The following is a 23504-nucleotide window of genomic DNA, read 5'->3' as shown; positions in this document are numbered from 1 at the left end:
AGTTGACCCTTGACCCACATGGAGGTTACGGGTGCCGTTGAAAATCCAAGTATAACTTTTGACTCCCCAAAAACTTAATAGTCTACGGTCGACCAGAGGCCTTACTGATAACATGAACAGTCCATGAACACACGTGTTGTCTGCTGCGTGTATTATATACGGTATTCTTACGATAAGGTACGCTGGAGAAAACGTTATTCAGAAAATCGTAAGGAAGAGGGCGCCTGGGCGGTTCAGTCAGTTAAGCGGCTGCCTTCAGCCCACGCCACCCTGGGACCAAGTCCTCCACAGGGCTCCCTGCTCAGCGGGACTCCGCTTCTCCCTCTCCCTCTCCCCCTCTGCTCCTGCTCGCACATGCGCGTGTGCTCTCTCTCTCTAAATCTTAAAAGAAAATCATAAGGAAGAGAAAAGGCATTTACAGCACTGTATTTGTTGAAAAAAATCTTAGAAGTGGACCCATGTAATTCAAACCTGTGTCCCTGTGTCGTTTAACGGTCGACTTCACGTGACCTCGCTAAGATACCGCCTTCCCGGAAGCTGTTGTCATGCGTACCGTGGGGTTCCAGGTGTACGCAGGATTAATGCAAATGAGCCTTATGGAAGGCTTTACATATAGATTGAATTCAGATCCTCCCCTTAACGCTTACGAACACTACAATTAGGGTTATATTTCTTTTCCTCAAAAGCTTTCTTGTTTGTTTGAATGCAAATACATTTGAAAATAAACGCGGTTTCTATCAGTGGTTTAAGACTTACTGCAGCAGTTGTCAAAGAACTGCCCTTAAAAATCATGCGGTATCCTGGCTTAAAATGCAGATGACAGGCAGCTGGTTGATGTGCGGTCTGAGAATCTGCATTTTCTAAAAGGTACAGCCCATGGGATACTAGTGATCCCGGTGTAGGTGATCCTGGTGCAGAGATCTGCTTAAAGCGAGGACTAAGCTCCCTAGTAGAAATAAACTTCAGATAGAGTATCTGTGCCCAGAGTAATGCTTCTCATACATATAAATCACTGGGGAGCAGGGGGAGTCTTGTTAACAGCCAGGTGCTGAGTCAGGAGGTCTGGGGAGGAGCCAGATACCACAGTTCTAACAAGCTCCCAGGTGGAGCTCATGCTACTGGTCCTTGGGCCACACTTAGAGTAGCAAGGGAGAGCTGGGGAGGCCAGGAACAATGTCTCTTCCCCCATCCAAATGCTTCCCTCTCTCTTTCATTCTAGAAAACTTCAGCCTTCCCCCTCTGAGTTCTCACAGGACTTATAGTTATCTCTACCAAGTGTCTTGTGTCCTGCTTTTGAGAATTCATAGTTCCAGGTTTGCAGGCCTGGTATCGCCACACAGACTTCAAGAAAGAAACCTAGTACTTGCTGAGAACTTGCTTTCTGCCAAGCACTGTAATGGTCTCCTTGGCTCTATCTTCTTTAATCCGTAGAGTAAATGACGAAGTAGATATTATCTACATCTCTCAAGTGAGCAAATTATGGTTGAGAACCAGTAACAGTTCCAAAATCACATAGTTGGCAATAGCAGGGTAGAGTTCCCTGGCCTGTGCTCTTTCCACTCTGTTGGGATTCCCAAATGTGATCTCCAAACCAGTGCAAGTATGTAAGAAGATACACGGGCAAACTTTGTAAAAATTTTAATGGTTATATTTATTTTAATGTGTATTTGAAAGGAAATTTAATTATCAAATCAAAGCTGGATTTCATAGATGTTTGCTCAGAATGAGGCTGTTAAAAATTAAAAAGTCAATGTAGAGACAAATATTAAGGAATCAACAGTACTGGTATATGTGGACAAGGTACAAATGTTGGCATGTAAATGATTCAGTGTGGAGGATCCCTGCTCTAGGCCATTACACCCTCCAGAGAATAGGGGGGCATCTTGACTGTTTTGTATCCTTAGTCCCTCTCTGTACTTACAGAACACAGTGGAGGCACATGAGTTAGGAGGACGGAGAAATGAGACGGTCAGGACACCTACTCCATAAATAGAAACCTCTTGCCTAGTCTGATGTCAGGGCTTTTTAAGGGGTGTGGGCATGTGTATAGCTGAAGAATATACGACAGAAAGCCTCCTGATGACTTTTATCTCTAGCCCCTCCACCCGTTTGGCTTTTCACTCTGAGACAGGCATGATCAAAGGAATTTGCACATGAATATGACCAAAAACCAGGTTGGCAAAACTCTCGATTGCGGGATAACATGCCTGAATCACAGCTCTGTAATTTACCTGAGTGTCTTCAAAAACAAGAAAATGCAACAGATTCAAACAGATTGAGAAACCCATCCAAGGTAACATAGCCCGTGGAAATAACCACATTCTAGTTGGAATAAAATGATGGGGCAATGCTGGTTTTCACATGCTTCTATAAATTGCTTCCCAGTTAACCTCTCTGAGCTTCAGTTTCTGTGAAGATAATAGTTGTAGGGGTGTTTTCTGAAGATTTTATTTATTTATTTGAGAGAGAGGGAGAGAGAAGGAACATGACTGGGAGGAGGGGCAGAAGGAGAGTGAGAAGCAGACTCCCCGCTGAGCAGAGAGCCCTACTTGGGGCTCGATCCCAGGACCCAAGGATCATGACCTGAACCGAAGGCAGACACTTAACTGAGCCACCCAGGCTCCCCCATGACGAAAATAGCTTTACCTTGGAAACAGTTAACAAACACTTGTAATTGTTCGTTTATCCGCTATGTAGAAAAGCAGGGACACCTGGGTGGCTCAGTCAGTTGGGCGTCTGCCTTCAGCTTGGGTCATGATCCCGGAGTCCTGGGATCGAGTCTCACGTTGGGCTCCCTACTCAGCGGGGCTCTACTTCTCCCCTGGCTACTGTGCACTCTCTCTCTCTCTCTTTCTCTCTCTCTCTCAAATAAATAAATAAAATCTTCAGGAAAAAAAAAGAAAAGAACACTGTCTTGCCAATACATGAGTGTTCTGGAGACCTAGTACAAATGACATCTGAGCTCTGTGAGCTGCTGGTGTTATTATTCTATAAAGACTGGGGTATAGTGTTCTAAAACTCCCTTATTAAAGTCAGCTTGATGCAGAGTCTCTGAAATTAGATGCAATTAGGGGTTGGAATTAAAATGTATCAACAGTAGTTGATGATTATCTTTTTTGAGCCAAACACCATGCTAGTCCTTCTACATAAATTATCTACTCGTGAGAACAAGTTGACTCTTCTAGATACACAATAAAAAGGCTGAAGGTCTATTAAAATCACGTCCTAAAAAATACTCAACGTGGCAGAGATAGGTGTTCTCCACTGTTTGATCTCCCCTTTCCCATACTCATAGCTCTTCTCTTTTTAGCTGGGTACATGGTCATCTGGAAAAAAGATTTCATTTCCAATTTTCCCTTGCTGTGATGAATTTTTGGCCAGTGCTACATACTACTTCTAGAAAGTGTCCTTAACAAAACAAAACAAAAAAACCAGCTTAGCGTTCTTTCCTCCCTCCCCTCTCTCCCTCGTTCTTGCTGAAGCACAGATGTAATAGCTGGCATTCCAGCAGCCATCTTGGCCCATAAGGAATCCTTAGGAATAGAAGTCATGCCCAGCAGAGCACAGCAATAAGAATGAACAAAACTGGGTACCTATTATGGTAGACCACACCAGCTAACTACCTCCCCATTTTGTGAGTGTGAGAGATAAATCGCTATGTTGTTTAAACTGTGATATTTGGGGTGTTAGGCAGAAGCAGCTGGACCTAGTCATCAGTGAAATCCTTTGTTAACAGAAGACCTACTATATCACAGTGGTTTGATTTTCCATATTTATTTTTATTTTTACAAGTCTCCGTGTATCGACTGTGTATTAAATGAATTTCCATATAAATTGGCTTTTAAAATATTAGAAACAGATGTTACTCTGGATCCATTAAATTAAAACACCCTGCTTTGACATTCATCAAGAGTCTAACCCAGAAGTAACTGCTTAAGACTTGATAGGTTATAATTAAAATTTAAAGAAATATGAAAAACTGCCAAACTGCCTAACAGTGTTGTCAGAGAGAGCGGATTTCAAGTAATTCAGAATGAAAAGCCAACTGGCCTCTACTAAACATTAACTGAGATATTGGCGTGAATTTCTCTAATATCAACGCAGAAACACTCAGACTATCAAAGTCAGGGCAGTAGAAAGCTCGATAGCAAAGCATTCTGGGAGGCAGCTTTGCTAACACAGTGAGGAAGGCTGGAAAGCACATTTAGTTCAGGACATACTTCACCCTTTCACTGGCAGATCCAGATAGGATAAAGAACCACGTTCCCCAAACCAGGATTTCCACATGCTATTAGTTCAGCTCCGTAACCAACTCCACAAAGACTTTATGGGGGGGGGGGGGGGGGGGAGGAGACATGCCTGCTTTTAAAAAGCTGTACAAAGTTGCCAGAATTTCTTAGAGCAATAAATCTAGTAGTCTGCAGCAGTTAACAAGATATAGTATACATCTAACTCTCACAGAACAAGAGTTTCAAAGCAAAGAATTAACAAATCTCATAATTACACCATGAGAGAAAACTCCGATGAGACACAGGCCTATATGTACACCGTAGAAAAAAATGTAGAGGGGAGTTTTGCTGGAACAAAAGTGGGAGATCAAAGTAACACCTTAGCCCTGTGCAAAACATTCTACTGAGGGAGCCTTTGGTATGATAAAATTCTCGGGATGGGTGTTATCTGCTTAGGAAGGTTTTTATTTAACCAATGAATATTATGGCAAAAGAACATGAAATAAGACTAAATTGTACTGGGCCTTAGTATATAAGTCATGTCACACATGCAAGTCAGTGATAACGGATGCATGACGTATCCCTCAAATCATATTCAGAAAAATACGAACCCAAAGGGCCTTAATAGAATCTAAATAATCTGCTGGCAAAATGAGAAGTAAAGGTAGTTGTTCAACACTAAGCATAATAGATTTTCGCCCATTTGCATTTTCTTACAAGAGTCTAAAATGGAAATAGTAAAACCTATTCTGTGATTTCTCAGCTAATGAAAAACCTTAACTCAAAACAAAATTTCAGGCTGGTATAATTTCTTAGGTTACCGCTGTGAATTGGTGTTGAAAATTCAGAAAGGCACTAAGGAATTAGGAAATTTTCCACTCTGGAAAAGGTGAAGAACATCGGAGCAGCAGATGTGAAAAAGAAATAATTGCAGGCAGAATTCTCCAGAGGACACATGACTGAGAGACCATCTTTTGAAGCAAAAAGATCCAGTCCCTCAAGTCTTCAAGGAGGTCTTAACCTGTTCTAGTTTTGTTCATTTGTGGCTCTTTGTTTTTGCTGCCTTATGATTTTTCCTTTAGGAAATGTTGACAAAGGCCAACACTATTGTAAAGCTGATGAATGGGGCGACACTGCCATCCTAACTGTCCTTGTGTGTGTTTCTCTCACTGCTATTTTTTCTGTCCATTGACCTTTTCAGTCAGGCACCATAAATGATGACCATTAGTCCATCAGCGCAGAAACAATCCTTCCATTCTTCAAACATCCAAAGTGCTTTCAATGGTTCTACTGAAAGGTAAGTGAAGGCCAAACTTTTAATTAAAAAAAGAAAAAAAAATCAAATGATGGGTTGACGTTTGTTCTACAAAAGAACGGCCTTTGCTGACCTGACCTGCTTCAGTGCTACCCAAAGATGCCTGGCTACGCCCCGACAGGACAGTGAAATGCAGAAGGTAAGAAAATTGACTCTAGAGCAAATGACACTAGAGTCCAAGGTACCTCAGTTTTCTCATCTGTAAAATAAGGATAATAACTGTACTTGCCTTAAGGATCATTGTGGGGAATAAATGAGTTAGCAAGCAAAGAGTAAACTGTTATATGTAATAGAATATGTATATTGGACATAATATATGTAATATGTCAGCTTCTGTCATTATTAGTATTATTACCATCAACACCAAACGAGTGATGCTAGCCATCAGTGCAAACAGTGCTCTTCATTGTAGCCTTCAAAATCTATGGATCATGGTCATGGGTATCTCACTTAAAATTCCTTTAAGCTTTCGTGACATTCTCAAGATAATAATAAACATTTATGAAGTCTTACCCTTGGTCTTTAACAAATTAGTCTTCTGAGTTTCCTCCTACCTTTTGGGCTACCTCTTTCTAACTCTTCTTGGCTAGCATCTCCTTCACATTTGTCTCCCAAATGTGGACGTTTCTCCCCTGGTTCTGTTCCCTGACCACCTTTCTCTCTACACGTCCCAGCTCTGTGGTCAGTCATCTCTGACACCTCCAACTCAAGAGCTGCCCTCTCCCCCTATACCTCCAGCCTGGGTGTTGTTCATGAGCCCCTTCTTCTGACTGCCCAAGTGATTCCCACACCTTAATGGAGGAAGAGTTATGAAATCCTGGTTCCTTTAGTACCCCCAGGAGTACCACCTTTGGACAGTTAGCCCCTCAAAAGCTCAGCGCCCTTACCTATGGTTGGTAGATAATAACAATACATCTCACAAACTGTTGTGTTGAACACCAAAGAAGTAACATTAACGTAAGGTGTTTGAAAATTAAAGAGCCATGGGGCACCTGGCTGGCTCAGTCGGTTAAGTGACTGACTTTGGCTCAGGTCATAATCTCAGGGTTCTGGGACTGAGCCCCGCCTCCAGCTCTGCATAAGGGTCCATGCTTAGTGGGAAGTCTGCTTCTCCCTCTCCCCTCCCCCCAACTCATGCTCACGCTTTCTCTCTCAAATAAATAATATCTGTAAAAAAAAAAAAAATTACAGTCTGTGCAATGGATACTTGCTGTTGTTTGGGGCTGCTTCTACCCCTAGGTAACAGTGTCCTGTTTTTTTTGTTTTTTCTTTCAAGAATAGCCCACATTTACTCTCAGTCCATATGGATAGGGTGAGGCTGTCTTTACCTCCTGATGAAAGGTCATCATATGATTTGGCCAATTAGTGTACTATAATCACCCATCCTCATTCCTGGCTGTGACAACTGATTTAGCAGCAAGCTGGGTCAATCAGAGTCAAATTCAGCCCCAACAGTCTACTGAGAAAGAACATCTTTTGAGAATGAGATGAAATCCTTGGGCTGCTAAAGAATGGCCTGAAAACAGAGCCTACCTAAGAAGAATAAGGCAAAACCAAAGAACCCAGATCTAGGAGACAAAGACGCCATTCCTACTGCAGCTGATCCCATCATGCCTGAAGCTAACACTGTTAACTAAATCAATAAATGCCCCTTACTCATAAGTTAATTTGAACTGTCATTCTGACATCTACAACCAAAAGAGTGCTAAACAAAACAGCACGTTGGAATTATCAATATTGTTAGTTGGCCTTTTAGTATCTTAAGCTTAATAAGACGGAATCCAAACAATTTTCCTCACAATCCATCCCCTTTTTTCATACAAGCCCCTTATTAAATACTGTCATTCCTCCAACACTGTCATCAAGGCTGTGCATGAGGGCTCCTTCTCTCTTTGCTCCCACATCCATTTTTAAATTGGTTAAGGATATTTTTACACTGTTCAGTGCCTCAGAAAAAAATCCAACTTGCAAGTTTCCCTTGAATCCACCTCTAGCTTCTCTGGTCTAGTCTCATTCGGGCTTTTACTATTTCCTGCCTGTACTGCTCGCATGCTTACTAAAACTGCCTGTTCATTTTTCTTTCCTTCATTAGGCTTAAGTCCCCTCATGGAAGGAATTATGCCCTATGTTTTTTCCCAGTCCCAATGCATATTAGGCTCATAATAAATATTTGTTATACGGAAGTAAATAGTTATCCCTGACTGCTTTCCTTCCTCCTTTGATTCACATGCTGTGGAGAGAGAAACTTCCTGAAATATAACTCTAACACTACTCTGCTCCACAAAAATCCCTCATCATGCCCTATTTCTTACCATAATAAACACCCTTCACAGCCCAGCATTTATAAACATCCCCATTATGCCTTCTGGGCCAATCTCCCCTTACTTCTCCATAGGCATCTTAATGTCCTCCAAACTTCCCAGCCTCTAGGCCTTTGTTCAAACCACTTCTTTCCTTCCTCTGCCCGGACTGCTGGTCTTTACCCAGTTACATCTGTCCAAACATGCTTCAATCCCCCATGATCATTTGTGATGCCACAGTCTCCCCAAAGTCCTCCCTAGCTATTGTTACAAATATGCTTGATTTTGACATGAATACTGACACACTCCCATTAATCACACTGACTTCTTACTACACTTAATAGGGATCCTAAATGGGATGACACGTGAAGACATTTCGGAAGGAGTAGGAGGAAATCATTGAAAATGGGGCACAGGTAATTCTAATAGTCCCACTTCCACCCCCTACTGAAAATCACTGCCCCCAAAAAGCAATTTTGTCATAAGGAAAATAGTTACTCAAAAAAAAAAAAAAAAAAAAAAAACCCGAAAGAAAAAGAAAATCATTTACTTGCTCATATATTCATTTATTCAGTGATGGACTAGACATTATAAAGGGCACTGCAGATAGAACGGTGAGCAAAATAGACTCATCAATTTTGAGAAACAGCTTAGTAGAGGAAGCAAATAAGTGTACAGACAATTTCACTGTAGTATGAAAATACTACTCTAACATGAAATCCTGACTGCTATAGGAGAACAAAACAGACTCCCAGTAGTCTTAGAAAATCCAAAGTTGGGTCGCCTGGGTGGCTCAGTTGGTTAAGTGGCTGCCTTCGGCTCAGGTCATGATCCCAGGGTCCTGGGATCTAGCCCTGCGTGGGGCTCCCTGCTCAGTGGGGAGTCTGCTTCTCTTCCCCACCCCCTGCTCCCCGCCTCTCTGGATCTTGTGGTCTCTCATGCTCTCACTCTGTCTCAAGTGAATAAATAAAATCTTAAAAAAAAAAAAAAAAAGAATCCAAAGCTTCCTGAAGAAAAGCAGGTCTACATGGAAGGAGTTACATGAACGAGTAAGGGAGTTGGGGAGATGTTGCCAGGCTGATGGTCAATACTTTCAAAGACCATGAGGCAGAACAGAAGGTGGCAAGCTTGGGATCTGAAAAAAACACAACAGGTTAGTTTGCTGGAGTGAGTGAAGTTTGAGGGATGGAGTAAAAGGAATCACTGGTATTACTCTGTCTTGTACTACTGTCCTTCATGAGATGGAGGGGAATTTGGCTAGATGTCAATCTCTCTAATGGTCTTTTGATTCAGCCATTGTCTTGTTAGAACCTGCTTTATTTCCCTAATGCACTGTTAACTCTTAAGAAGTAGAAAAGCATCTAATTTATCTTTTGGAGTCTAGCACACAGTAGGCATTCAGTATATTTCTGATGAACTGAATTCTAACTAAAAATGATTGGGTACTGATAAGCTGCACTCACCTTTTAGAAAAATTCTTTTAAAAATTCTTCGTTGTTTTAAGTATATACGAAACTATCACTTTCATCTGAAAGTAGTTCACTCACTCTGGGCACTAACCTCTGCTCATTCAATGATAATTAACTGTGAAGAACCATCAGGTTAATTGGCTTACCCAAATGTCTTTGGCATTCATTTGCCACTTAACCTATAATCCCTTCATTAGAATCCCTCTTTAGGGATAAGCCATTATATTTAGAAAGCTCCAGTTAATATGTAAATACTTGCCTAACAGGAGAGGGGAATGAGAAATACTATAACATCTAGAGCCTGTCTCAGTTTGGGGATAAGGGATGTGTTTCAGAGTCCTTGAGAAACTTAAGGTAACACACGTAAATTTCAGTGTTGGGTGCTGGACTGGTGGGAGCAGGGTTAGGTTTCAAGGTCCCAGCAGAAACAGAAGGCACTAAGTTTTGGGATGAATTTATCATTAGGCATGTAACACATTACTAAGCTTGCTTGTTTCTATCTTGATCTCCCACTACTAGATTGTAAACCCTTCAATGGCAGAGATGATGACTTCCTAAACAACTGGCACTTAAAAACAATTTTTTTTAATTGCCACCCTGTAGATGTTGAATGAAAAGAGGCTGCTGGAGTAATAAAAGGCCTGTTGTCAGACATCCAAGGGACAGGGCCCCCGAGTAATTGCTTGCTTTGTGCAAGTTAAGTCTAAGAATGCTCAGCCTTGTTACTAAAGGAACATTCTTCGTGGACCCCTCTTCCATGCCTTTAGGAGTTTTTCCTATGAGCAATAAAGGAGTTTTATGAACTTCATGTAACATAGCAATGCTCTCCTGCCCCACCCACCCCCCAAAAAAAAGAAAGAAAAGAAAAAAGAAAAGGAAAAAAAAAGAAAAAGTAAGATTTTAATTCAAAGCAGCCCCAACTGCAGGTGACCTAAGCCCAGAGCTGCTAGACATTCACTCTCCTAGAGCTTCCTCGGATGAGGCGGCTTCTTCCTCATCCAAGTCTAGAGTTTGCCCAGACACCTGTTTCTCTTACTGGGAGAAAATATGGAGAAGGAAACTTGGTTCAATATTTTTCAAGTATTCTATAGTTCCTCAGATAAATCAACACTGTCATTTTCAGAATTTCTATAGGAAATATCCAAGAAAAAACTTTAAGTGACCCTAAAATCTAGTTAATAATCCATTTGAAAGAAAGATGTTCATTTCAAAATTAAATGGTCAGTTGCCTAAAGATGTTTATTTTTTAAAGATTTTATGTATTTAAGACAGAGAGCAAGAGAGAGGGAGAGAGCGCGTGGGCGCACAGTAGTGGGCGTGGGGGGGCTCAGAGAGGGAGAAGCAGACTCCCTGCTGAGCAAGGAGCCCGATGTGAGACTGCACCCAGGACCCTGGGATCATGACCTCAGCTAAAGGCAAGACACTTAACAGACTGAGCCACCCAGGCGCCCGAGTATTTATATGAAGAGCATTTTATGAGATTAGAGCAAAAACTAACAGCCTGAGATTATCAGGAAAACCATACTCTAAGCATTTCATTTCCCTGATTTAAAGAATCCTCTACCTTAACATTGGCTTCTTAACACCTTAAAATATTTTCAATGCCTTGCAATTTGCATGATGAAAATATTAATATTTTTACACAATTATTTGTTCATTGTATTCATATCATACCATCCTGCTATAATAAAATATTACAGTCACAACTCACCTCCTTCACACTGTACTAAATTGAATCAGTCTCAACTTAAAAGCTTAATGAAAATATCCTGATTCTGCTTTTTCAAGTCTTGAAATTAGTACCAGAAGGGGTACTATGAAGCTTTTTTGCTCCAAAAAGTTAATTCAAGTATATGAACCACTTCAGGACACTACATTATATCATTTATGAATTTCAGTCAGTTTCACAGGTTTTCATAAATTCATAGGTCTATAAAAAGATGATTAAATTTTTTTCTATTTAATATATCATACTGTTTCCCTTACATGGGGTCTTGAGCATTAGTGATATGTCTTAAAGGACGACTGGTTCCTTATAATTTTTTTATTTACAAAAAATTAAAAAATGATTGACTATTTCTTAAGAGAAGAAATAAATATCAGATGATAGTTTTTTCATGATGTTCAAAGCTTTTAAAAATGAATGGGCTCGGGGCTCCTGGGTGGCACAATGGTTAAGCATCTGCCTTCGGCTCAGGGCGTGATCCCAGCGTTATGGGATCGAGCCCCACATCAGGCTCCTCCGCTGGGAGCCTGCTTCTTCCTCTCCCACTCCCCCTGCTTGTGTTCCCTCTCTCGCTGGCTGTCTCTATCTCTGTTGAATAAATAAATAAAATCTTTAAAAAAAAAAAATGAATGGGCTCTACTGGACCCCAGATTCCAAGAGAAAGTGTAACCACATAGAGTTCAAGAACATGTATTTTGTGCATGGTCTTGTTCTATGTGCTTTTACAGAATAAAAGAAGATGTAATCTTTGTGCTTAAGGATTAGATTATCCAAATGCACTCTAAATAAGTAGGAATGGCAGGCTGAGAATACACCTCTTCAGTTAAAACACTTGCCTTTGTATATAAAAAGTACTTCACAAATTTTAGAACGGATATATTAAGTGCCTAGTAGTTTCTCCCAACTACTCGAGTATTACCCTTAAAAAAAAAAAATCACATCCTTAAGGAGAAGTCATAAACTTCACTTTTAGGTAAACAAGAGAAGTACTTTCTGACTATGACCACTGCTTGTGAACCCACTAAGAGTTCTCAGACTGAGTAATGACAGACCATGGAAGTTAGGGGGAAAAAATTTAAACCAAGAAACTGATACACTCTACAAAATGAGGTCAAAAAAGAGGGGGGGTGGGGGGGGGGGGGGGGGGATTCGTGCTGCACTGTCCAGATGTTGGGCTTATCTGTTAGCCTAACTCCTGTCTTCCCTGAATTAAGTCTTACCCAAATCACCTTTCTTTATCCACACTTCTCCTCCAGCCAAAGAGAATGGCCAAGAAACTTCTTTCAGCAAAATGTTTGCAATGATCCTTTGTCTTTACCACTTAAAAATTTCCACATGTTGCCAGTGTATACTGCACAGGTATGTATAGCATAATACCACCTTGCATTTGTAAAAGCTTGCTTTTACAGTTTACAGAATGTGCTCATAATGTTCATGATTATCTTGAATCCCTGTCACCACCCTGTGAGTAAGCGGATGTGGGCAGATACGGGCGAAGTTAAGAGTCCTGCCTGACACAACGGCATCAGTACATTTCAGAGCCACCCACACCGGAATGCAAATCTCAGTTCCTCATCCACTCCGTTATGGGCGGAACTGTAATCCCCCCCCCCCCCCCCCCCCCCCGCAATTCATCTATTGAATTGCTAGCCTCGGTACTTCAGAATGTGACTATATTTGGAGATAAGGCCTTTAAAAAGGTACTTTAGGTTACCTTTAAAAGTTAAAAAGTTAGGGGCGCCTGGGTGGCTCAGTCGTTAAACGTCTGCGTTCGGCTCAGGGCGTGATCCTGGCATTCTGGGATTGAGCCCCCGCATCGGACTCCTCTGCTGGGAACCTGCTTCTCCCTCTCCCACTCCCCCTGCTTGTGTTCCCTCTCTATCTGGCTGTCTCTCTCTCTGTCAAATAAATAAATAAAATCTTTAAAAAAAAAAAAAAGTTAAAAAGTTAAAATGAGGCCATTAGGGTGGGCCCTAATGCAGTCTAACAGGTGCCCTTATCTAAAAAGGACCTTTAGAAAGACATAAGGGGGAAAAAGACATAGGAGACCACAGTGCAAAGGTAGCCATCTGCAAACCAAGAAGAGGCCTCACGGGAAACCAAACTTGCCTACGCCTTGATCTCAGACTTCTCCCTCCTAGAACCGTGTGAAAATAAAATTCTGTCGTTGAAGCCATCTCGTCTGTGGATTTTGTTACGGCAGCCCTTACAAAAGAACACATCTGACTATACCATAGAGACTGTCCTATATAATTACATACGTTATCCTGTTTATCCTTCAGAGTTTCAGGGAAACCAGATTTCACACAAAAGTCTGGTTTCGCCAATACTACGTCTGGTGCTGTTTTTCGATGACGGGTTGAACTGCTTTGTGAGTATAAATAGGACTTTAAGAAGTATCTCATTCTTAGTCCTGCCAGGATTGGTCTATGCTCTCTACCAGAGGAAAGAAATTTCCTGATCATGCCAACGGGGCATTAATGCTAACTAAACACACAAAATAAAACGCTAGGGCTACTTCATATTTACATTGAGATTGATAAAGTTTACGAAGCACACACACGCTATCTCATTTTATCCTCACAATACTGCTATAAAATAGGAAACTGAAGCTGGACAGTTAAGTTAAAGAGCACACACTTAGTAAGAGGCAGAGAAAGACCTTGAACACTGTTCTCCAAACTATTCCATTTAACCTTCAAAGCAGCTCTGTTCCTCCACATGTACAATAAATCTCCAACGAGAAGTGTTTCTAAGACGATTTGAAAGTAAAATCCTAGTCTATTATTGCATTTTGTCTGGAATCCATATATCTGCCCTCAAGACTCAATAAAGCTATAAAAAATGCTTTCGTACCATATTCTTTTAATTTCTGCATTTCAAAAAGAAAGTCTTCTTTTAACACTAAGGAGTCTTGGAAAACGTGAGTCAAAGGAAGGTGTTAGTTGTCTTCCAGTGACGGGTGAAAAAGGCAGCTTTGTGAATGCCAAAAACTAACCTATAATTTCATATTACAAAATATAATAGAAAACATATTCTGGCAGAAATTTTGCTGCCTGCATCCCTTTTCGGCTATAAAAGTTACACACACACATACATCTGAGAAAGATCAGACTTTGAACATATTGCAGCAACATACACACACAACATGGGAAGTTTCACCAGGGTTGCCTGTGATGACAGGATACACAGACATCCCTACAATAAAATCAGCCTCACAGCTAAATCAGAGAGTCTTTTTGGACACAAAAATATATGATCCCTGATGAAAAACAGATAAGCAAGGAGGAAAACACTCTAGTTTAAAACTAACACACATGAGCCTACACAAAGTACCCAAACATTTGGTCCACAAACCACCAGCAACTCAAATTTGTCATGGAAGGCAAGAGATAATTCATCCAAGAATGAGGAGAGGAGGAGATATTAACTCCACCATTAAAATTTATTGACATTCAGTATATAGTACTTTCTAATATAGATATCATTCAGCGACCAAACTTTAATAATCAAGAAATAAATTAAGGAAGCTTTCAGGAAGCTCTGGCACTTTTCACTCTGGAGCTCTTTAAATTACATGATAGGCACTTAAAATACACATGCTAAATGTTAAATGAAAACTATCAGCTCTTTCAGTTCCCATGCTATGAACAGACAAATTAGGAGGCACCAACATCTCTCTGTGAGAATCGTAAGCATGGTATATTTTACCCTTTTGCTGACTCCCAAACTGCCAAACTTGGAGCAGTTGGATATTAGGGGTATCTTCTTTAGCACCCCATTATCTGTGACTGCCTAATCAGCTAACCTCCATTATGTTGGAAACTCCAAAACCAGACCACAAGATGATTTTCATCCAATCTTGACCATCACTGTCTTCACTGAACATAATTTCTGACACACTGGCGACTGCCAATAAAGGAAAAAAATTTTTTTCAACATGCAAGTAACAAGGCTAATAAATTCACAAGGCATGAAATGAACAAGTGGAACTAGAGTATAAGAATGGAGGATGGTGGGGCGCCTGGGTGGCGCAGTCGTTAAGCGGCTGCCTTCGGCTCAGGGCGTGGTCCCAGCGTTATGGGATCGAGCCCCACATCAGGCTCTTCTACTGTGAGCCTGCTTCTTCCTCTCCCACTCCCCCTGCTTGTGTTCCCTCTCTCGCTGGCTGTCTCTCTGTCAAATAAATAAATAAAATCTTAAAAAAAAAAAAAAAAAGAATGGAGGATGGTATTCGATCAGAGCGATCTAAGCACAACAGATCTAATTTTTCACTCCAAACCATAAAAATAAAAGTAAAAATAAAATCTACATTCATCTTTTACCAGAAGAAACTCCTAAAATCCATGTTATATGTTAAACACACACTCATATACTCTAGAGCTAGCCAAATCTTAATTCAAATTCTTCCTCTTAAACTTACTGGCTGAGTGGTCCAGTTTTCTCATTTGTAAACTACTGTTTCTGGTGAAGATAAAATAATGAGATAAGGGGGTTCTCTTGACACATAGTAGGTGCTTAACAAATGACTGTTACTATAATGAATCACCGCCCTCACCGTTCTGAACTCCATAAAAGAGCACATTTTACAGGTTATTTATTTATTTAAGCCCAGCGTGGGGCTAGAACTCACAACCCTGAGATCAAGAGTCACAGTGTCTTCCGACTGAGACAGCCAGATGCCCGAAGACAGCACTTTTTCCCCCTGAAATGTTGCTCCATATCACTACATCTAGCATTCGGTTATGAATGCTGTCTGTCTTTTCTCTCAGCGTATTCTCCAGGACCTGTCTTCCTCTCTCCACTACTGCTCCAATGTGATATTGTGCCTGTATTAATGTTAAGTTAAGCCCATTAGCCAATGGAAGAGCACAAGAATAATGTTCATAGCATTCTAACTCATTGGGAAGATGGATAACAGCAAAGTTAAGTGACGGGATCAACAAGCGTAACAGAAAGAAGAAATAGCCACAGGACTTATGTCATAGCACACAGCCTAATTAGGATATTCTGGGAAAGGGCTTCGTTGGAAGAACAACGGTTATATAGCACCAAAGAAGCTGGGCTTGGTATTTCTTTCGGCCTAAAGAACATCAGTTCTAACAAAACAACTGTAATGTGATCTGCAAACTTTTTTTTTTTAAGCTACCCCTATTTTTTCTTGCACGAAGTAGGAAAAGAATTACTCCAGGCATTTCCAATCACACACACATATCATGTTTTCAAGGACAGCAACTTCTAAGAAGCAGGACAATACATATTAGACTTCTTGTAACTTTGCTACTAAAAATAAAAGTCAACACAGTATTTGAAAAATGTCTTCTTTACCATCTTCATATAAGCCAACACTATGCACGTGGGCAGTAAACAGGCTATAATTTATGATGGCCTGGAACATGATCTAGAAAAGTTTTAAGATCAGAAACGCGATCACCTCTTGGAAAAAGTGATTACTTACTCTATCATGGTCACTCCACTCACAGTAGATGGATTTTCACATTGAAAAACTAACATTAGAAGTTACCTTGGTGAGGATAACAGAATAGGCATCCCCAAATGCTCTATCGGTCCTGTCTTCTAATAGTTTCTTTTCTGAGGGCATCCTGGAGAGAAGTTCAATCTTTCTAATGGCAATATAACTGTACTGCAACTCTCCAAGGGCATTTAGCACTTTCAAAAGGAACTCCAAACTCTACTGTCTTTAAAAGGCAGTGGGTCAGTGGGAAAAGTCATTTCTCAAAGCTCCAGTGAACTGGCACTCTGCTTTTCGGCAGCCAGAGAGATAAAGTATACATACAGCCCCAGTAACAGAACTGCCTTTCTTTACTTTTTAATGCTTGTCCAATTCAGAGTCCCCAAGAGGAATCATGGCATCATACATAGCTTGGACTGTGTATGCACGTGTTTTGACAGAGCAGGTAGGAAAATCATCCACCAACTGTTCATTTTAGATGAACATTTGACAAAGGTTACAAGAAATACAACAGAAAAGCACCTTCCTATCCATCCCAAAAGGGAAAAAAAAAAATCATCTCATCATTGTCACCCCCTCGGAATTTAAGTGAGAATAAACCTCCTCAAAGGGAAGGCATGTTTTTTATTTCCCATTCTGAAAGCACACACAGGTACGCGCATGTTCAAATGGCAGTGCATTCGTCTGGAATGTGAAAGACCATGGGGCTCACACATATAAAGATCAACAGTTGTTTTAGAAATTAACTACACCACATCTTAAACTTCTACATAAGTTCTAAACTGATCCAGGTGTTATCATCAGGGTAGAAACAGATGCAGTGTTAGCACATTAAACTGTGACTCCAGCTCCAACACTGCCTAATGGGCTCCACATGCTGAAAATGATCATCATGGTAGGACGTGCACACAACCAAAAGCTTAACTTTCAAACAAAACAAGAGTTTCATTATCTGCATCATGCTCACCAACAACTACTCTGGGACTCACACTGTTTTTCCACTGCTTATGGTGCATTAGTAATTTTGAGGGAGGGAAGCGATGGTGGGAGACTTAATGTAACAAAGAACAACAAAGCTACAGTTGTCATGGGGTGATGACATCATGACACCAACGCTGTCACCAATAAAAAGTGAGCACTGGCTGCACCAGCCTATTTTATCTTGTGATTCCATCTGGATTCCCAAAGTGAAGAAAGGAGGTGAGAACGATGGAGAAGTTTAAATAATAACCATTATGACTTCATGTATGTACAGAACTTTCTAGTTTTTAAAATATTTTTATAGGCACCATGTGATGTCACAAACGCTTTTCCCATCTTTTTAGTGAAGGAAATAAAGCTTGCCATCCAAGATCACATAGGGAGTAAGACAAAGAATTAGGGGGAAAAAAAAAACCCAGATCGTTGGACTGGTCTTCTAATGCTAGTTTTACTCTGTAGAGTTTCCAGCCGTGTTACCTCTGCACTGAAGAGGCCCTTTGCCCCCATTCCATGTATAATGTGTGTGTGTGTGTGGGTGGGGACTTGGAATATTCCAGAAGAAGAAGAAAGGAGCCTTAACTGTATTGTAGTCAATTCCCTCTGGCCCACACCATTTCGTTTGCAACTAACAGCGCTGACTAAATGGTCTAAATGATGACAAGTTAGTGCAACATACTGGAAAGCTGTCTGGAGCAGAAGGGATTTCACCAAGAAGTGTTCTGCATTTATTGAGTTTTCTATTGACCAAAAAGCCTTACGGTCTTCAAATAACAACTTCAAAAACAATTAAAATAATGCCAAACAATTTTTTTACAGTTTTTCCACTTCTGGAATTCAACTCCAGTGCAAACTGAGTTGTTGTTGTTTTTTTTAACTCTATTGGGAAGTCATCATTGTATATTTCTTGAGTCATTTAATTTTTAAATCCACCCTTATTTCCTGAGCTTCAGCCTCAGTACATATTTTGCATCAAGCAGACCTCAGTAGACAGTTAACCCTGAGGCAAGCCAAGTTCCAATGTAACTCATGAAAAATAAAGCTGCTGTTTTGACAAGCAGACAACATATGTCCAAATCACATCTCAAGGGGAAGACTTCAAGAATAGGTATTAGAGTTTTTGTCAGAAGATCCTTCTGGAGGGGCACCTGGGTGGTTCAGTCAGTTAAGCAGCTGTCTTCGGCTCAGGTCATGATCTCAGGGTTCTGGGATCAGCTCATGTTGGGGCTCCCTGCTCAGTGGGGAACCTGCTTCTCCGTCTCCCTCTGCCCCTCCCCCCTGTTTGCGTGCACTCTCTCTCTCTCTCAAATAAATAAAATCTTTAAAAGAAAGATCCTTCTGGAAACTGGGCTTCTATATTTTTAATCTAACACTATCTTATTTTGTCCTTTTTGACTAATGTATATAGTATACAGATTAGGAACTAAGTGAATTAGAGGATAAAGAGGGGGAAAAATGATGGCAGAGGAGCAGTAGGAAACTTTGAGATTTGTGAGAGAGAACACTACACAAACTTCTCAGCCTTCCTGTCTCAACAATAATGGAGGGATGGAGGTAGGCCAAATGGTTTTGTTTCTTCTGTGCTATGTTGGAACTTACCATTATAAGAACTAAAGCTGATTAATCTTCATTATTGGCAAAAGGGGTAAATTACTAGTTTGGTGTCTGTATTAGTTTCCTTTTGTTACCGTACCGAATTACCATATACTTGGGACAAAAATTCACAAATTTATTATCTTACGGTTCTGGAGATCAGTCTTAAGTCCAAAATGGGTTTGTTTCATCAAGGTAATAGCAGAATAGTGCTCCTTCTGGAGGCAACAGGGAAGAATCCAGTTCCTTGCCTTTTCCAGCTGATCGAGGCCATTCTTTGACTCCACCCCTTTTCTCCATTTTCAAAGCCAGTAATTAATTACATCACTCAGCCTCTGCTTCCACAGTCTCTTTGATTCTGACTCTCCTGCCTCCCTCTTTCCATTATAGGAACCCTTGTGATTACACGGGGTCCAATCAGATAATCCAGAATACTCTCTCCCATTAAGAAAATCTTGAACCACATCTTCTGAGTCCCTTCTGCCATGAGAGAGCGCATATTCATCGGGTGCTGAGGATTACGACACAAATACCTTTGGGTCTCTTCCTCCGCCTACCGCAGTGTCACACTTCGCTAGGCTCCACCAAGTGTATGAATAAGGTGATATATCAGAATCATTTCCTCACTAAAATATACAAGGTACTCCATCTCCATAGGCGTGTAGAAGCACGAGTCAACAGTTTATAGGAGCATACAAATGAATAAAAATTACCATCATTTCTTATTTTCTACTAAATTACCAAAGGAAAACATGACGCAAAGAACCAGAGCAGCACATAGATAAGAGAAAGTAAAGTGAAGAATAACTAATAATAATTAATAATAAATAATCTCTCCCGGGCCTCAAATACAATCTTGAGAACTAGAACTTCTAATTCAGGTAAGTGGTCAGTTTTGTGGCTATGGATTTCATACATGTTATGTTATACCCAGGGGTGATATTCAAAATATTAACAACTAATACAGAATGGGTACTGGCCACGGTACTGGAGCAAGGTTTTATAGGACCTCTATGAAACCTCTCCAGGTGATCTCAGTTGAGGGCACAGGATGATCAAGGTAGAAGAGAGCCTCAGCAGCGGAAGAGGCAATAGCTCTTTACCAACTGCAATGGTCAAACCAGTGAGAAAGTGGTTAAATATTAGCGCCGACAGAATTCATACAGGTGGCCAATGACTGCTGCAGTGAGCATGCATCACATTCCTAATTAGGGAAATAAAGTAAGGTTACGAAACATGCCTAATTTGGGGGGGGGGGAGTGTTGATACCATTCTAAACAGGGAAGAACATTTTCATTAGCAGAGTGCATATCCACATACATCTTGACAGAATGGAATGACCAACTGAAGTAAACAAAGTGAAGTTTAATAGGAATAAGGATTAGATCCTAAGACCTAAACTTACGTCCAAAGCCAAAAGCTGCGGAATGGGAAGATGTGAGTCAGCAACATATGCATGGAAAAATACTTGGTAGATTTTAGATGAAAGTAAGACTCAAATAGTCAGTATGATGTAGCCAAAAAAAAAAAAAAAAAAGAAATGCCAAAGTATACTGCATTTGACTACAATAAAAGCAAAAACATAATCAAAAGCCTGCAGTGTTTACAATAAGGATATACTAAACTTGAAACATTTTCTCAGTTTATTACGTATTATGGTTACGTATTATCACTACCACTAAACATACTAGTGATAAAAATGATGATACATATTAGTTTGTGTGATAAACGCTCTAACAGAATGCACCATCTACTTCATTTAAATTAATATCTTCATTTTATAATAATTAACTAAATTATCCAAAGTTACCCAAGTTTAGGGAACCATTTGGGAAGACACTTTAAAACTAGAAAGCATTCAAAGAAGCAATCAACATGACATGGGGATCTCGGAGCCATGTCACTTTGAGGGCTGTCGAAAAAAAAAAGGCTTATTTATCCAGTAAAAAGTGATTTAGAAGAGAAACGATAATAAATTTCCTCAAATTATTGAAATTGCATCATAAGAAAGAAGGATTAGACTTGTTCTATATTTATCATGAAGACAGACTGAGATCACGGAATTACTAACAGCTGGATGATGAGCTATACAGAAGAACTTTAACTGTTTCATGTATCTAGGGATGGAACATGCCACCTCGGGGGTAGTGATTCTCCATCAGTGGAAGTCCAAAAACAGAGGACAGATTGTCATGATAAAATAGCAGATGAAGGGTACGCTAGGTAGATTTCAAGGGCACTCCAAATCTTGGGATTCGATCATTCTTTATCTTTGTGGGATACCACTTCTAAAACAGATACTCATAATCGTGTTTTCCACACATTAATCATTCACGTACAGAACCTCCATAATTTTTGCCACACACATACTCCTTGTACTACTCATTTACTTAATATCTACCTTTAAATTGCCTCAATTTTATTTTCCTTATTATGCTTTGCCTTGTTTTTAGTAATATCATCTGTGGACTATCTGACATGCTAGTTACATTTTCAATAATACCCTTAAAATTAATATTAAAATATTTATGTGTACACCCTTTATTTATTTATTTATTTTTAATAATGATTTTTTATTATATTATGTTAGTCACCATACAGTACATCCCCGGTTTTCGATGTAAGGCTCGATGATTCATTAGTTGTATGTGTACACCCTTTAAAGATTTTTTTAAAATTTATTTGGAGAGAGAGAGCATGTGAGCAGGGGAGGGCCAGAAGGAGAGGGAGGGAGAGGTAGAGAATCCCAAGCAGAACTCCACGCTGGGCACAGAGCCAGACACACGGCTCTGTCTCGTGACCCTGAGATCACCACCTGAGCTGAAATCTGGAATAGGACACTTAACCGATGGAGCCCACCCAGACACTCCTATCTGTACACCCTTTAAAATAAGTAGCCCATATACCACACTTGAAACACACGGATTTAACTTTTCAGTTACAAATGTATACAACATTTTTTAATTAGATAATTTTCCCTCAAATCTCTAAGCTATGAAAATCACCTTTAAGAGACCTGGTAGGTAACTACCGTATTTTGGCACAGTTCTGCTGTTGTTGCTGTGTTTGTTTGTCTTGTTTAAGAGAGGACAGTAGAACAACATTCTGCAGGCCTCCTACTTACTTGGCTGTATTTGCCTCACGTTTTGGAAACCAATTATTCATCTAATGGGTAACAGCCTTAAGTGTCAAGATAGAGCACTGGTTAAAATTAACGTTTCTTAAAGTTGAGCTCAAAAATCTTGAATACATTAGTGAATTTGTCAATATTCCAATTAGCTAACAGATTAACAGCTGTATATTTGGCATATTTGTTTGGGATCTCCACTTTCCTTACAGACTTATTTGGCAATATACCATACATTTGAGAGTAAAACAACTGAATGAGTAAAGAAGCATTCTGAGGAAAAGCAACTGATGTGTCTAATTGCCTTTCTTCCACAACTTCCTCAAGAAAGAACCTCAACAAAGAGCAGAGACCTCTCAGAGCCCAAACTACTGAAATTCTAAAACACAGAAGCTTGTCGTTGACTTTTAGTTGACACGGCTTTGTAGCCTGACTAGTAATTTTGAATATATCTGCCATAAACTGAAACAAGGCTCTTAACACATGATCAAGCTTCGGACAGGGATTCGCGCCTGGCTTTAGCACCTACTTTAGTTGATAAATGTTTGTCCAGCTGGTTTTATTGGTTTGTTATGCGGTGGTGAAACAAAACATTTTCCATCCTGCTACCTTAAAAAAATAAACAGCTTTGTCATTAAAAAACACTCTAGAAAATATGGACACACTAAATGTTCTACTCCATAAAGTTTATTAACATGTTGAAATGAAAACAAAAATGCATAGGGAGGAGACAATCCTCCACTGCGAGAAAGCAGCCAGGTCTAGCTATAATTAGACAGAATGTGAGCTCAACTGAAGCCATCTTGGATAGTCCTTGGATAGTACGCAACCGCTTGGAGGGCGCCTTGACCACAGCCCAAACTTTACATTCAATTTCCATGGTGGGTGGAACTGGGACTGCTAATCTGGAGCTAAAACATTTGCTTTTCTTGGGAAATGACTGATCTATTACATCTTCTGTCCTCTGTCCCTCTTTCCTCCTTTTAAAGAAATTGTTTCATTTCTTTGGCTGACAAATTAAGTTAAAGCTGTAATTCCGAGAATTTTAAAACTTTCTGCTGGGATTCAAAGCTGCTTTGAATTAGGAGCTGCCACTGGCATGCAATTTGTTTGTAGTGAAGACTTCTGCCTTTCAGTAGATTTTGGGGGGGGGGGGGGCCGAGGCACTAAGCCTTATAATTCATAAGAGTTTCATAAAACTTCACCAATGCTTTGCAAAAGACATTTTGTTGGGATTACAGAAGATATACCCCAGGCACCAATGTAGGACAAATTATCATCACTCAGGACAAAA

General features: G+C 40.2%; 1 protein-coding gene across 1 annotated transcript in view; it reads right to left on the bottom strand.

The window, feature by feature from the left end:
- TMTC2 (transmembrane O-mannosyltransferase targeting cadherins 2) overlaps positions 1–23504 on the bottom strand; it is a 388624-nt gene that overhangs the window by 240406 nt on the left and 124714 nt on the right. The window lies entirely within an intron of this gene.

The sequence above is a fragment of the Ursus maritimus genome, unplaced genomic scaffold (assembly GCF_017311325.1).
Source record: "Ursus maritimus isolate PB19 unplaced genomic scaffold, ASM1731132v1 scaffold_21, whole genome shotgun sequence".
NCBI classification, from domain to species: Eukaryota; Metazoa; Chordata; class Mammalia; order Carnivora; family Ursidae; genus Ursus; species Ursus maritimus.
The sequence above is the reverse complement of the archived record's forward strand: the minus strand, read 5'-3'. Positions and strand labels throughout refer to the sequence as shown.